We start from the raw sequence: 14,683 nt of genomic DNA, 5'->3' as shown, positions 1-14,683 counted from the left end.
CCAGCCTTTCAGGTCTGACAATGGAGGAACCAGACTCGCTGCCTGCCCATTAAAGGGATCCACCCTCTCAAGGATTATCCCAGGAACCGTGTACAATGCAGACTTCTCCGAGATAACACAGCAACACTGGGCACTGCTTGACTCACATCCTAGCAAAGGAGCTTTCTAGAAAGTTAGAAGGAACTATGAAGGAGGGGTAGAGACATCATGATTTGGCCTCTCTCCCCACAACTCAACAGCTGGAAACACACCTGGATGACAAAACTGATTCAGAAATCAGAAGAGAATAATAATAATACATTCAAACCAAAGTCCCCAAACAGACTAGTATTGGTTTTTCAGCAGAAAATTTTCAGTTTGGGGGATTTTCTTTTCCCAGTCAGATTTTGCCAAGGGAAGCAGAGAGAAAATTTTTGAGTTGCCTCCTTCAGAACAGCTTGGCCTAGACACTAGCTCTGGTTCACTGTTGAGGCCATGCTCAGGATGGGGGTATTTTAAGAATTTGGGCAGGTCCCAGGGTGTTTGGGGGAGATTATGAGGATGTTACCTTTTGAGAGAAAAGCTAAGAAATACAGGACTAGAGAAAAACATTTTAGAAATGTGGGATTTAGGCGTTTTATTTAAAGCAATAGGGGCTCTGAATTTCTCAGAAGGTTTTTGTTTGTAGGAAGCAACATTGCTAGAGCTGTTATTATACCAAAGGGGGAGATGGTTGTCTATAAAGGAGGGGTGAAGACCAAATGCCTCCAATGAGGATGGGATTCAAACCTATGCATGCAAAGCACAATGGATTAGCAGTCCATCACCTTAACCACTCGGTCACCTCACCTGAGCTGTCAGGAAATGGACAGGAAGAGAAATTTAAGGCCGGCAGAGATAGGGATATGATGGAGTTTTTAAATACTAAGCGTAAGCAGGGGCTGAATGAGCTCCCCACTCACATCTAGTGAGGAACTGGGGGAAAGACTTCAGGAACAGACCGTGTTTGCATAGACACACCTTCTCTGCCTAGGTATGCAGCATGATGGGGCCGCTTGCTGAAAATGACCAGTTTGGGATGGTGGTGGGTTACAAATCACTTTAGGATTGAGTGGAATGAAATTTTATTCTCCTTCCTGTATGAGTGAAGGGCAGCAGAACATACCTATTGCATCCTGATGGAGGGGTAGGCACCTCAGGGCCTGAGCCAGCCCCTATGGAGGGCAGGGAGGGAGCACTACTCAGCAGCACTCTGTCCCAGCTCTTCCCCAACCCCACCCTCAGCCTGAGACTCTGGCTCCCAGCCCGGCGTCGACCCCTTTACCACTGTCCACAAACCTCTCCCCAGCAAGCAACAGCCCCACTCCCAGCCCCAGTTCTCGACCATGGCTTCCGAGGGGCCACAGCCATGGATAAGAGGGCACAGTGTGAAATGTTTGGGGACCACTGGTTTAGGGTGACATCCTCAATCACTTCTCTGCCACCACAGGCAGCCCAGAGCCTTTAAATGTCAGCTGTTGCTGGGATTCAAAAGGGCTCAGAGATCCCTGTGGCTGAAGGCAGCCCGGTGCCCTTTCAATCCTGGCCACAGATCCAGCGGATGGAGTGAGGCTGGGATTTCAAGGGCTCAGGCTCCTCTCAGCAGCAGCTCTGGGCCCTTTAAATAGCTGCCCCAGCCCCACAAAGCTCCGGGTTCCCCCAGCCACCGAGCCCCGGGCCCTTTACTTTGACTCTGAAGGCTCCCAGCCACCTCTTCAGCTGGGAGCCCCTGGTTGATTTAAAATCAAGTATCACCTCCTTACCCTCAACCTTCCTTTTTGACCCACAGCTGTTTTGGTGGGGCGGTGCTGAGGAAGGAGGGCTTGTTTCTGCAGGGCTGGGCGGGGTGTTTCCACCGGGCCAGGAAGTCCTGAGGTGGGGGTGGTTCCGCGGGGCCGGAGGTTTTCCGCCTTTAGAGGTTTTCTTTATAGTAATGTGGCCCTCGCCGCTTTACGTGTTGTGCAGGCAGGGTGATGGCATTCGCTGGGCCTCTCGCTTGTGTGGATTCTCAGATGCCTAATAAGGTGTGAGCTGCGATTGAAGGCTTTCCCAAACTCTCGGCATTCGTAGGGCCTGTATCCTCTGTGTATTCTCTGATGCCTAATAAGGTGTGAGCTGTGATTGAAGGTTTTCCCACACTCTCGGCATTCGTAGGGCCTGTCGCCTCTGTGGATTCTCCGAGGCCTAATAAGGTGTGAGCTGTGATTGAAGGTTTTCCAGCATTCACGGCATTCATAGGGCCTCTCCCCTGCGTGGATTCTCTGATGCCTAGTAAGGGCTGATCATTGAATGAAGAGTTTTCCACACTCATGGCATTCATAGGGCCTCTCCCTTGTGTGGATTCTCTGATGTTGAGAAAGGTGTGATCTGTAAGTGAAGTTTTTCCCACACTCAGTGCATGTATTTTTTTGCTTTTCCCTGCAGATTTCCTGCTGTATTCTGGTTTCCTTAAGGCCCTTCTGAGTTCCCTGACAGGAAATAAATTTATCCATTTTCTTCCCTGGCTGGTTTCCCTGCTCTTTTTCTGGTCTGTGCTGAACCTCGCAGGATCTTCCCTGCTCGTGACTGCTGGACACATTCCTTTTCATTCTTTGCGATAATGCTCTGTGTTTATCCACTTGCTCAACATTTCCCTGCTGAGAATTCTGCTCCTCTTTCTCACACGTCATTGCATCACCTGCTGTGATAGAGACAGAAACTTCAAACAGGGATGGAAAGGGGAAGGCCAAACCAAAACAAGTGCTGGAGAGAGGTCAAATAAAAATCAGGAACTCAGCTCCCCCCAACAGGAGAGAGGAGGGGATCAATTCAGCCTTCACATCCCATCCAATTTCACAGGGGGAAGGGAGAAAGCTACTGCTCGGTGTCTGCTAGGATCTATAGGAAGCCTTGAGCTATATTTACCCTGCAGATGCAACCCCTGCTATGGACAATAATGAACGGAGAGACTTCCCAAGAGCTTTGTAGGGCATCCCAGATGTCTCCTTCAGGCAGTTACAGATTCTGAGTTGGTTTAATGTTTCCTCATCTGTGCGGGGAGATCTCAGAATCTCTCTTTCCTCTGAACTCTGCAGCTCTGGGACCCATGGCTCTTCCCCTTGTTCCAGCTGGGAGATCACATCACGTTGGAAAACCAGAAACCCTGCTCAGATGAAAGAAAACAAAGGAGTTCAGTTTATTTCATAAAACTTAATCATTAAAAACATTCTATTAATTTATCTTCAGTGCTTAGTGTGACCTGGTGTGCCTGGGGCAGTCCTCACTGAAAATGACAAGGTCAGAGCAGGCTGAAAAAGGGAGAGCAGATGCTCCCCAAACTGGTGGTTAACACTGAAGTTAAACTCACTGACCAGTCACAATCTGTGCTTCTGATCCCACACACTGGTTAACGAGACTTTGGAAAAAAAAATCACACGACCCCCTTTATTGCATGACAGTTTTGTGACTCCTAATCAGCAACTAGATCCCGTACAGTGAGAGTTATTTAAAAACTCTGCTCACTGTGATACAGCATGGCCAGAGGGCAGCAGGAGAGTGATCCTAATTGGATCCAGGAAGTGGGTGGGTGGAAGGTCAGCCACATTACCCAGTCACTATAAGTTTGGATCTCATCCAAAATACCATGCTGACAGCCAATCCTTTAGCAGTTAAACTAAATGTTTAGAAGAAAGAACGAATGAAAGAATGAAGTTAAATTCCATCCTTCCAGACAATTCTTTAGCATCTAAATTAAAGGTTTAAAAGAAAGAAGGACAGAAAGAAGTTAAATGGAAAAGCAGTCAGATACATTCCAAAATGGATATATCAGGTTCTTAGCAGTATTGGTGAGTTGCTGGCTTGAAAGTCTGTCTGGAACGCATTCACAGCTTGGATGGGTCATTCAATCCTTTGTTCCAGGGTTCAGTTTGTAGAGAAGTTGCTCCAGAGGTAGGAAGGGGGATTGAAGACAAGATGGAGATGATGCAGTTGCGCTTTATATTCCTTTTGCCATGTGGCTTGTACTTCCTGTGTCCCAAACACAAGCTTCACAGCACATGGCATGGAAAAGCTTTGGAGGTTTCATTACACAAGCATACCCCAGCATGTCTTGCTGACTCAATAGGTGTATCCCTTTGGTCCATGGGCTCATTGTACAGCTGATGACCCTCAATGGGCCATCAAACAGGCTAAGCAGTGTTGATGCCAATATGTCTGGGAGTGTCACCCAGAAAAACTGCACAAGTCTGGAAATACAGATATACCCTACATATCTGTAACTCACAATACAAAGGTGATAGAAACATAGAAACAAAATTATCATACTTGGCAAATCATAACATTTTCACTGACACTTTACATGGCATATCTAGCATGATTCATTGCAATTTTATCAGATGATATTATTTTATTATTAATACCAAAGTGTCTCACAATTTCATGCAGTCTCACACTTGCTAAACTAGTGAATTCCCAGGACCAGTTTCCCAGGTCCTTGGGGATGCCTAACATTGTGCTTATGAGGGATTGAAATACCCACATATCTGCTGGGAACACACACACAGACACAGTGTCAGTCTATACCCCTGTGTTCACTCTTCTAGAAAATTATGATCAATTTTGTACCCAGTATGGCTTGTGAGGTATCATTAGAAAATGCATAACCTACTGAATATTATCCTCCTGTTAAAATGTGTAGTAACACTGTATGTAAAATTGTGAGATTTTACAGTATGATATTACTGAAAAAGTTATAGTTCTGGGGAACACCCACAAAACACTTCCTCAGAGACAGCAAGGCAAACAGCTGGTCAAATAGCCATTCTCTCGCACGGGGAAGGTGTGAAGACATTAAGGGCTGGTCTACACTACGGGGGGAAATCGATCTTAGATACGAAACTTCAGCTATGTGAATAACGTAGCTGAAGTAGAATATCTAAGATCGGATTACTCACCCATCCTCACCGCATGGGATTGATGTCCGCGGCTCCCCCTGTCGAATCAGCAACTCCGTTGGGGTTGGTGGAGTTCCGGAATCGATATAAGCGCGCTAAGGGATCGATATATCGCTTCTAGATGAGAAGCGATATATCGATCCCTGAGCAATTGAATTTAACCCACCGATACGGTGGGTAGTCTAGATGTAGCATTACATTCCATCACAGGGACCTATTGAGGCTGTTGTGGAAAACGACCACAGGATTAATATTTGAATCAGTTCAGCCTGAGGCTCTTTTCTTGGTTACAAGCACGCAGGGGGCGACAGCTATTGGAATACTGTCCCCGAGCTAAAAATCACACAAGCCTTTTACAGCTTAAAACCGCAACCATGACACATACGTTGCACGTTAATTTCCTTATTTGGAATATATTGCAAAATATGATGCTGGTCAAAAGCAAGCTGAACAATCAGTTTTCCATATTTGGCCTTTCCTGTTATTTTTATTACACCTGGTGATATGGGAGCAAGACTCTCCATGTCTCAAGAAATGTCACTACCAACCTAGGCCATTTTCACATGCTGGGGTACAATCTAGATCAGTGAGGAGTTGTGTCATCTGTAATTCTGGGTGAGATTCAGTGTTCTGCTGCTGGAGCTCCCCTGTCTGGATACTCCCAGCCAGCGTTCAAGGATGCACTGAGTGTCTGTATGATAAGTAACCCTGGACCGACAGCTCTGACTCCAGCCACCTGCTTGTTACACCCCAAGCACATTCTGGTTTGGGTAGAGAAGGCTCAGGGTTTGAGAGAAGGCTGGGGGTAGGAAGCTTCTGTTCATTATGCTGGACCTAACCCCCAGTTTTACTTGAGTAAAGAGGAGATATTTGACATTGTGTGATACTGCTCCTGTGCTCTGTTCCCAAAGTGTTCTGCAGCAGAGGATGGTCTCCGGTAGTATGTGTGTCACTAGCCTATTCGGGTGATGCTGGAACAGGACAGGGTACAGATGGCATGGTGGGGGTGGCGTGAACCTTCACTCTTCATTTCCCCTTCCAAGAACAGAAGGGACAGGAATCCTTACCCAGCAAGACCACCGTCTCATAGTTCACCTGCATGACATCCCTATAGAGGGCTCTCTGAGTGAGGTCCAGCAGAGTCCCCTCTTCCCTGGAGAAATACACAGCCACCTCCTCGAAGGTCATCGGCCCCTGAAAGTGCAAGAGTCCAACACTCAGTACCTGCTGACCCACTCACAACCCCACTATTCATGGAACAGCAGCACCAGGGAAATGGAAGCTCTGGAAGGCACATGTTAAAAGAGTCCCACCCCACCTTGCTTACAGCAGCCAGGAGACATCAGAGGCTAGAAAGAGGGAACCTTTGTGTCTCCCAGCTGACAGACAGAAGCAGGGTCTTCACATTTATCACATAGCTACTAGCCAGAGCTTAATATAGGAGATGAGGCTGTCTCTGGACCCTGTTAGTGGCTCCCTGGTAGGAATCCCAGCACTCTCCAAATAAAATATATGCAAGAAAGGGGAAGTCAATAGTAAAGAATAGAAGTTAGAAGGTCAGAATTGTAGTGCCCATTAACAAAGGTTTAGAGAAAATAGAGCCTATCAAACTAACAGGATATCCTTATTGGATGAGATCAAAAGTTTGGTTGCAGCTAATACTATTGATGTAGTATACCTAAACTTCTGTAAGGGACATGACTTGATCAGCACAATACTTTTACTAAAAAAACTAGAATGATACAAAATAAACACGGCATACATTAAATAGATTAAAAACTCTGATAGTAAATGGGGAACCATGGTCGAGTGGATTTCTTTCTAGCAGGTTCCTGCAGGGATTGTTTCTTGGCCCTGTGCTATTTAACATTCTTATCAATGACTAAGAAGAGAGTACAAAATCATCATTGATAAAGTTTACAGTTGCCACAAAGATTGGGGTTGGTGGTAATTAATGAAATGCCAGTAGATTCAGGCTCCATCACTGGAAGTCTGCGAAGTTGTCCCAGCCCTGCCTGGAGGGTTATTTCCTGTTCAACAAGGAGGGCAAGTTCCATTCCCAACTCCTGTGCCTTGAAATTAGGACCTATCTGACACTACACTCCCATATTCATCATAGTGGTATGATTATAATATGATTAGCACATAATTATGATATATTTTGTACAAGATGCCTCATGTGTGGTGTCACTGGAAAAGTTCTGATTTGCTGAATATGATTATCTTATTTGTGTGCACATATCATGTTCATATCTGAAGTTATGGATATTGACTCTGTATCTGTATTTCAAATGTGCTTACTTTGGGTAACACCCACAACGAGCCTTTCAGGTACAACAATGAAGAAGTCAGACAGTGTTGATGGCTCAACAAAGACAATGGACTGTGGAAGAGCTTAGCCTTCCTGTGAATGTTTCAGCCAGCCTAGGAGTCATGGCTACTATGACTCAGTAGGGCCTGTGACCAGACCACATGACACTAAACTCCATTTTAAAACCTGTATTTTTCCACAAACTGGACTAGGAACTGAGTTTGAAACAAAAGGTTCCCACCATATGGAAAAGCTACTTAAGGTGGGGTGTGACATCATCTCTTGGTCTCACTCCCCACACAACAGAACTCCTGGAAACACCTGTGAAACAAAAACGGATGTAGGGGAAGTGCTGCTCCCAGGATCAAGAGATTTCTAGCTTGTGTATGGAAACTTGGGGGACTGCTTGTACCATCAGTCAGGGTGAGAAATTGCTAATTCAAATTCTATCCATCTAGTATGTTAGGCTTAGTCTGAGTTTTGGTTATTTGCTTAATAATCTGCTTTGATCTGTTTGTTATCACTTATAATCACTTAATCTTTCTTTCTGCAGTTAATAAACTTGTTTGATGCTTTATCTTAACCAGCGTATTTTGAGTGAAGTGTCTGTGGAAAATCTCATCTTGTAGTACACATCTGTCCCATATCGAGGGGAAGGGGAACTATATTAATGAGCTTCCATTATAGAAATCCCTGTGCACTATAAGATGGTATAATTCTGGATTTATACTACAGCAAGTGTGCAAGGTTGGGGAGTGGGAAATTGACTCTTGTCTTCTATCTGTCCTTGAGTGGTTTAGGTAAAGCACTCAGGTAGCTTAGTTGGCAGCATGGCGCCACCTGCTGTTGTGTTGGGTGATAACAGGCCCTGGAGAGGCTGGCGAAATCTCCGGCAAAGCAGTGTGAGAAGGGTCAGCCCAGCGTGAGGGTTAGAGGACACAGCAGTTCCCAGAAGCTCCACAAACTGCCCCCGTGGGGGTGACAACCCATCACGCCCTACACTACACAAGTCTCAACAGGTTTGTCACATGCTGTCCCCTCCCTTTCTCCACCCGAGATATTTCCTGCTTCCCACCACCTCTAGCAATTCCCACCCTCCTATGCATTTACTGCTCCTCAACCTCCAAGCAGAGCCCACGACCCTGATAATCTCTTACCTGAGCAAAGCTCCATTGCAGCCATTTCCTTGCCCCTGGGAGGACAAGATCATCTGCAATGAAACATGGATGTTATTCTCTGGCCTGCCGGGTTGAAAAGGGCAAGGTGTGAGAATTCAGAAAGGGCTTCTGTCCATTCCACAAGCCGATTACCCCCAGGTTTTCCCCTGCTAATGCACATTCTAGGTTCTGGCACACTGTGAAGCACAGAGTGACCTTATTCCAGTACAGGCGTAGCGCCATCCCACCAGGGTATAACCCTCTGACACATGGTGAAACCCTCCCAGTAACAGTCTCTCTCTTACACGTATCAAGTTTGAGGACAACACCAAGCTGGGAGGGGTTGTAAGTGCTTTGGAGGATTGGATTAAAATTCAAAATGATCTGGACAAACTGGAGAAATGATCTGAAGTAAATAGGATGAAATTCAGTAGGTACAAGTGGAAAGTACTCCACTTTGGAAGGAACAATCGGAGGCCAGAGAAGAGCAGAAACAAAAGAGTCACTTTGGGGGATTCTCCCCGTCATTGTCCCCAAGGCAATTGTCTCAGGTTTACAAAGGTGTTTCATGTTCCAGCCTTTATACAGTCTCTTCTGGGAGTGCCCCTTTCATGGACTGGGCCTAGTTTTAGTTTTTGGTAGTTAACAATCTTGGTTTATTGTTCATCTAACCAGTATGTGTGGATTGAAGTGTGTTGGAACCTCTGTTTGGGATAACCAGCTGGTGCATGTCATTTTCCACTGATGAAATGATAGACTTCATATGAGCTTGTGTCGTTCAGTAGCATGCTGGACAGTGCAAGATGCACATTTCTGGGGGAAAGTTGGGCACTTGAGAATTTGCTGGTTTTCTCCTGAGGTGTAATTCATGAGTGGCTGTCTAGCAGCACTGAATACTGTGTAGCTGGGAGTGAGTTACATGCTGGAGACTGTGTGTTAATTGGCCAAGGGGGCTGTTCTCGCGGGAAAACAGTGGAAAAGGCACCCCAGGTTGGAGAACTGAGGGGACACAGCTATTTAACAGTCCAGATTATACTCTGGGTAACGTCACAGACACTCATTATGACAGAGCCTCTTACAACACAGAGAAAGTAAATCCATGTCCCAGAAATCGAAGATTCCAGACAGAGGGCAAGTGTCCCTGGCACTGCTTCTTGCTGACAGAGAGGTTCAGAGACAGTGCGAGAATCCTGGGGAAGCTGGGAACAGGAAGCATGGGCTGGCGGGGTTCGGTGGAGAAAGGGAACAAGAAGGGCAGGGATATTACTGAATCCAGGATCTCAGCAGTGCTAGATGACAGGATAGCACATAGTGCAGCCCATTGAAAAGCACAATCCCAACTATACATACAAAATGATGGGGTCTAAATTAGTTGTTTCCACACAAGAGATGGATCTTGGAGTCACTGTGGATAGTTCTCTGAAACCATCCACTCAATGTGCAGCAGCAGTGAAAAAAGTGAACAATGTAGGAAATAATTAAGAAAGGGATAGATATGACAGAATATCTCATAGATCATATTTGTAAAAACAGCAAATAAATCCATGATACACCCACATCTTGAATACTGCATGCACGTGTCACCCCATCTCTAAAATAGGTATATTGGAATTGGAAAAGGTTTAGAAAAGGGCAACAAAAATGATTAGGGGTATGGGACAGTTATGCCAGACCTAACCACCAGTTTCACTTGAGCAAACAGGAGATATTTGACACTATGCAATACAGCTCCTGTGCTCTGTTCCCAAAGTGTTCTGCAGCAGAGGAGGGTCTCTGGTAGTATGTGTGTCACTGGCCTATTGGCGTGATGCTGAAACAGGACAGGGTACAGACGGCATTGTGGGGGTGGCATGAACCTTCACTCTTCATTTCCCCTTCCAAGAACAGAAGGGACAGGAACCCTTACCCAGCGAGGTCACAGTCTCATAGTTCTCCTGCATGACATCCCAGTAGAGTGCTCTCTGAGCGGGGTCCAGCAGAGCCCACTATTCCCTGGTGAAATACATAGCCACCTCCTTGAAGCTCACCGGCCCCTGAAAGAGCAAGAGTCCAACACTAAGGACTTGCTGCCCCACTCACAGCCCCACTATTTGTGGCAGAGAGGAGTGAATCAAATGGAAGCTCTGGGTGGATCGTAGTCAGGAGAGTCCCACCTCGACCTGGCTCAGAGTATCCAGCAAATACCAGGGTGAGGGGATGAAGAGAGAGCCCCTTGTCTCTCCCAGCAGATCCATCACCCCCCTACTAGCCACTGACTGATACAGGAGATGGAGCCCCTAGCAGGGTCCAGGGAGAGCTCGCTGGTAGGACGCCCAACACTCTCCTCATTGTGAGGAGCGGGATATGAAGGGAGAGGCAGCTCCTATAAGCCTGACTCATGGGTGTCTCCTTCATATCTGACAGCAGCTGCTGGTTAGTGAGGTCAGGCTCCAGCACTAGGAGTCTGGTCAGTTTGACTAGCTCCATGTAGGTGTATTATTTTCTCTCTTCACAAATAAGGGCATTTCCACCTCCAAACCTCCTGGGTCTGTTCCTAGAATCTAGGCCACTTAGTAAATAACTCCCAGCAGGTTTGCCAAACCCTGGCCTCCTCCTTTCCCCACACTGTGAATTTCCTGCCCCGCTCCAACCTCCAAACCAGACTCTGCAAACCTTCCCACCTCTGGTGTATTTGCTCTCCCTTTCCTCCAGCAGGAACCCACCAGCAACCCCCCGATAATCTCTACCTGGACTGACTCCACTGCAGCCATTTCTCTTCCCTGTCCCACGCCAGGCTGGGATGAGCTGGAGCAAAACATGGACGTCATTCTGCAGCCTTTCTGGGGGAGAAGGGCAGTTGTGGGTGTTTCAGAACTGGTTTTAGTTACTTTCACATCACAATTCCCCCAGGCCCTTTCCCTGCAGACAGACACCCTAGATTCTGTCATGCTGGGAAATGCTCAATCTGTTTATTACAATTCAGACATGGCCCCTCTTGCCAGGCTAAGTCCACAGACACATTTTTAACCTCCCTTCTCCCTCCCCTCACCCCTTCTCTGAACACAAGGCTAGAAAAGAGCAGAACCAAAGGAGTCACTCTGGGGGATTCCCTCAGACACTAACCCCACGGCAGCCACACCCCAGCAGGGGGAATATGGAGTCAGGAACTGGCTTTTGCTCTGTCTGATCCTTGTTTTGTTCACTGGAAATTGTTTCTGCCCCAGGATGCAGCAATACATGTGTCTGGGTGGACTAGAGAGCTGGAAATCTCTCCCCCACATTCATTTCTCCCACTGCCCCTTTCAGTCTCTCCTTCCCCTGTCCTCTCTCCCTGCCCCTCTAGCTGGGACAGTCCCATTCCTGGGGGCTTTGCTCTCCCATGGCTGGATTTCTTCCTGGCAACCGCTAATGGGAGGAGAAATGAGGTGGGGTTGTTTGTGCAGAGTCACTTTCTTGCCAGACCCTAGGATATTCCCGGAGGTCTTTCAGTTACCTGGAGACTCTGGCTCAGAATTTAGTAGTAACAGGGCCCAGGGCTGCCCTAGGGGGCTAGGACCAGCTGCAGAAAGTCATCCCCTGGGCCGGGCAGAGAAGAAGCTTTAATTAAGGTCACTTCCCAGCACAGAGTCCCACTGAGGGAGCAGCAGCTGCCAAGCCTGGTCTCCCAGATCACAATGGAGGCTGCAGTCTCTGACCCAGTAAGCTGAACCCCAATATCCTGAGCAGAGAGGGACAGAGCATTTGAGCAGCTTCCCTCCTTTAGCTCTCTGGGGAGAGCAGCTAATGGGAGCCCCTCCTCCCAGGGAGAATTGCTGATCTCATTTGCCCCACTGTCCATCTGGAATCACTCCTTGTCTTTCCATACAGTGACTCTGGATTAACAATGGTCTCAAATGACACCAGATTTCAGAAAGAATGACTCCAGAATGCTGAGGAAAAGACCATCGTGTGGCAGTGCTGACTCCCTTCCCACCTCCCTCACCCCCACAGATCTAGGACAAGGACTGGGGGCACAAATTTTCCAAAGGGAACCAAAAGTTCCTGCAGTTTTCAAAAGAGAAGAAAAGCAAAATCTGTGATTTCACACTAACAGTGTTTGCTATGTGGACAGAAAGTTATCCCAGTGACAGGGCACGTGATTGGGGAATGCTGGGCAGTGCTTGGAGCCAGGACTCTGCCACAAGTTGACCAGAGAGAAGGATCATGGTTAGCAGCAGCCCCCAGACACCCCCTAGTACCCAGAGCCCAGACCCCCCAGCCAGGGGCCCCAGACACCCCCCAGCCAGGATCCCATCAGATATTCCCTGGGACGCAGCCCCCAGAGTCCCTGGCCAGGAACTCCAGATACCCCTCAAAGCCCCACCGGCCAGAGAACCCCCACCACACCATGACTGCCAGGTTGGGAATACCAAAGGGTTCCCCCCACCAAGAGCCCCCAGCATCCAGGGACCCCCTCAAGGGACCCCCCGCACTGGGAACTCAGTCCCTCACTGCCTGCCTAGGAACTCCCCCACCCTCCAGAACGATCTACCCTGACATTTGCCTGGGACCCCCTTCTCTGCCCAGTGTGACCCCCTGATGCTTTACAGTGGGACCCCTCACTCTGCTTCCCTGGCATGCCTTGACCTAGTGCCAGGGATCCTCTCCCACAGCTCTGTGCACTGGGCATGGCAACAAAACCAGGAACCAGCAGGGGAAGCACAGACAGAGCCCCTGGCACAGAACCCAGGCTCCCTCTAACCCTCTGTCCCGCCCCCCAAAGAGACACCTACCCCCACTGTTCTGCAGCCACCAGGCCCCCAGCGATACCCACCTCCAGGACCCATAGCCTCAGGGATGGGCACATCACAACCACCCCCGCCAAACCCCAAACGTCCACAACCCACCAGCTTGACTAGGGTACCCCCTGCCCAGCCACCCAGAGGCCACCCCCTACCACAATGCCCCTTCAGCTGCAATCTCCCCACACAGATACCTTCCCTGCCCCTGCAAGTGTTACCTCACAGAGTGTGAGAAGTGGCTAGAAAGTTAACACCACCTCCTGCTGGCCAGTCACACAGGCAGAGGAAGCCTAGGGGGTGCTTCTTGAACAGGAGAATGGAAGGCCTGGAGGGCAAGAAAGGTCCACTGGCTGTCACTAGCAAATAATGGCCACCATGGATCCACCCCAGAGGCGGCTGCATCTTAGCACATTGGGAAACAACCCATCATATTCAATTAGAAATAAAACAACTAGAGAGAAGTGGGGCAAATGTTTGGGGTATTTTATATCAATCTTTGAGACATGCAGAGAGAACCTGTCACAAACGACATTTGATAACATGAGAGAAAACCACCAAGATCGGAGGGGATTTGATGTTGCTATTAAATAACTAGTGGAAAAGGGGGACTGTTGGATTGGCTTTTATATGACTGTCCAATACATAAACAGAATGTGATGGTCCCCCCCGGCCCCAGGGCAACCATTCACGTGAGTCCTTTGAGGAGCTGATTTAAGAGGGAGGCGGAGCTGGAAGGCTCCCTAGACAATGGAAGGGGGCCGCAGGGGGATTGAGAAATGGGGTCTGGGCAGTCTCCATGGGGGACGTGCTCCTCCCTTCCCTGCCCTGGCAGAGAATGGGAACTTCATCCCATCCCACTCCAGGGTGAGCCATGTTCTGGGGAATGACCCAGGGCAACAATTTCCCACCCAAACAAGGACAAATCGCTGCAGATAAAATGGGTGGGAAAATCCACCCCCCATCGGAGAAATTTTAAATTGATATTTGAGAAATATGGAGAGAAAAGGGAAAATCAGAGGCAATTAGAGAGCTGATCATTGGGGGGAGAAGAATCTCCTTGGATTTTATAGCCACGTGTAATAATGAGAGAGAAAAGGGGAAATCTTGAGAGAATGTGTGTGTGGGAGGAAGTGGCAAAAACAGGGACAGGATCCAGTTAACTCACCTCCCCTACCCCGGGAATGTCCTGGCTGCCCAGAGACAGTTCTACCCCTCCCCACCCCAGTGATCTCCCCCTCCCTGCAACTCTGGCTTCTCCCCCCACGACACCTCCGCCCTCACACCAAAGGAGGGGCTCTGCCAGCGCCTCCCCCTGAGCTCAAGACCTGCTCCTCCCCCCAGCCCGGATTGTGCCCTTTAGCGCCCCCCCGAACCCTGCCTCCAGCTGCCTGACCCCCCCCGCCCATCAATTTCCTGCTCAGCTCCCGTCTCCCCACCCCACTCCCTGTTACTCCCCCGCCCCGCTCCAGCCCCGCCCCCGGCGCCCGGCGGAACGTTACGGCTGGT

The 14,683-nt window shown here is 48.5% G+C and overlaps 1 non-coding gene across 1 annotated transcript; it reads right to left on the bottom strand.

Moving 5' to 3' along the window:
* Positions 1 to 747: 747 nt before the first annotated feature.
* Positions 748 to 829, bottom strand: TRNAS-GCU (transfer RNA serine (anticodon GCU)). Its single transcript has one exon. It is a non-coding gene; the product is annotated as a tRNA-Ser (tRNA).
* Positions 830 to 14,683: the final 13,854 nt, after the last annotated feature.

Source organism: Gopherus flavomarginatus, chromosome 5 (genome assembly GCF_025201925.1).
Source record: "Gopherus flavomarginatus isolate rGopFla2 chromosome 5, rGopFla2.mat.asm, whole genome shotgun sequence".
In the NCBI taxonomy this organism is placed as follows: Eukaryota; Metazoa; Chordata; order Testudines; family Testudinidae; genus Gopherus; species Gopherus flavomarginatus.
The sequence above is the reverse complement of the archived record's forward strand: the minus strand, read 5'-3'. Positions and strand labels throughout refer to the sequence as shown.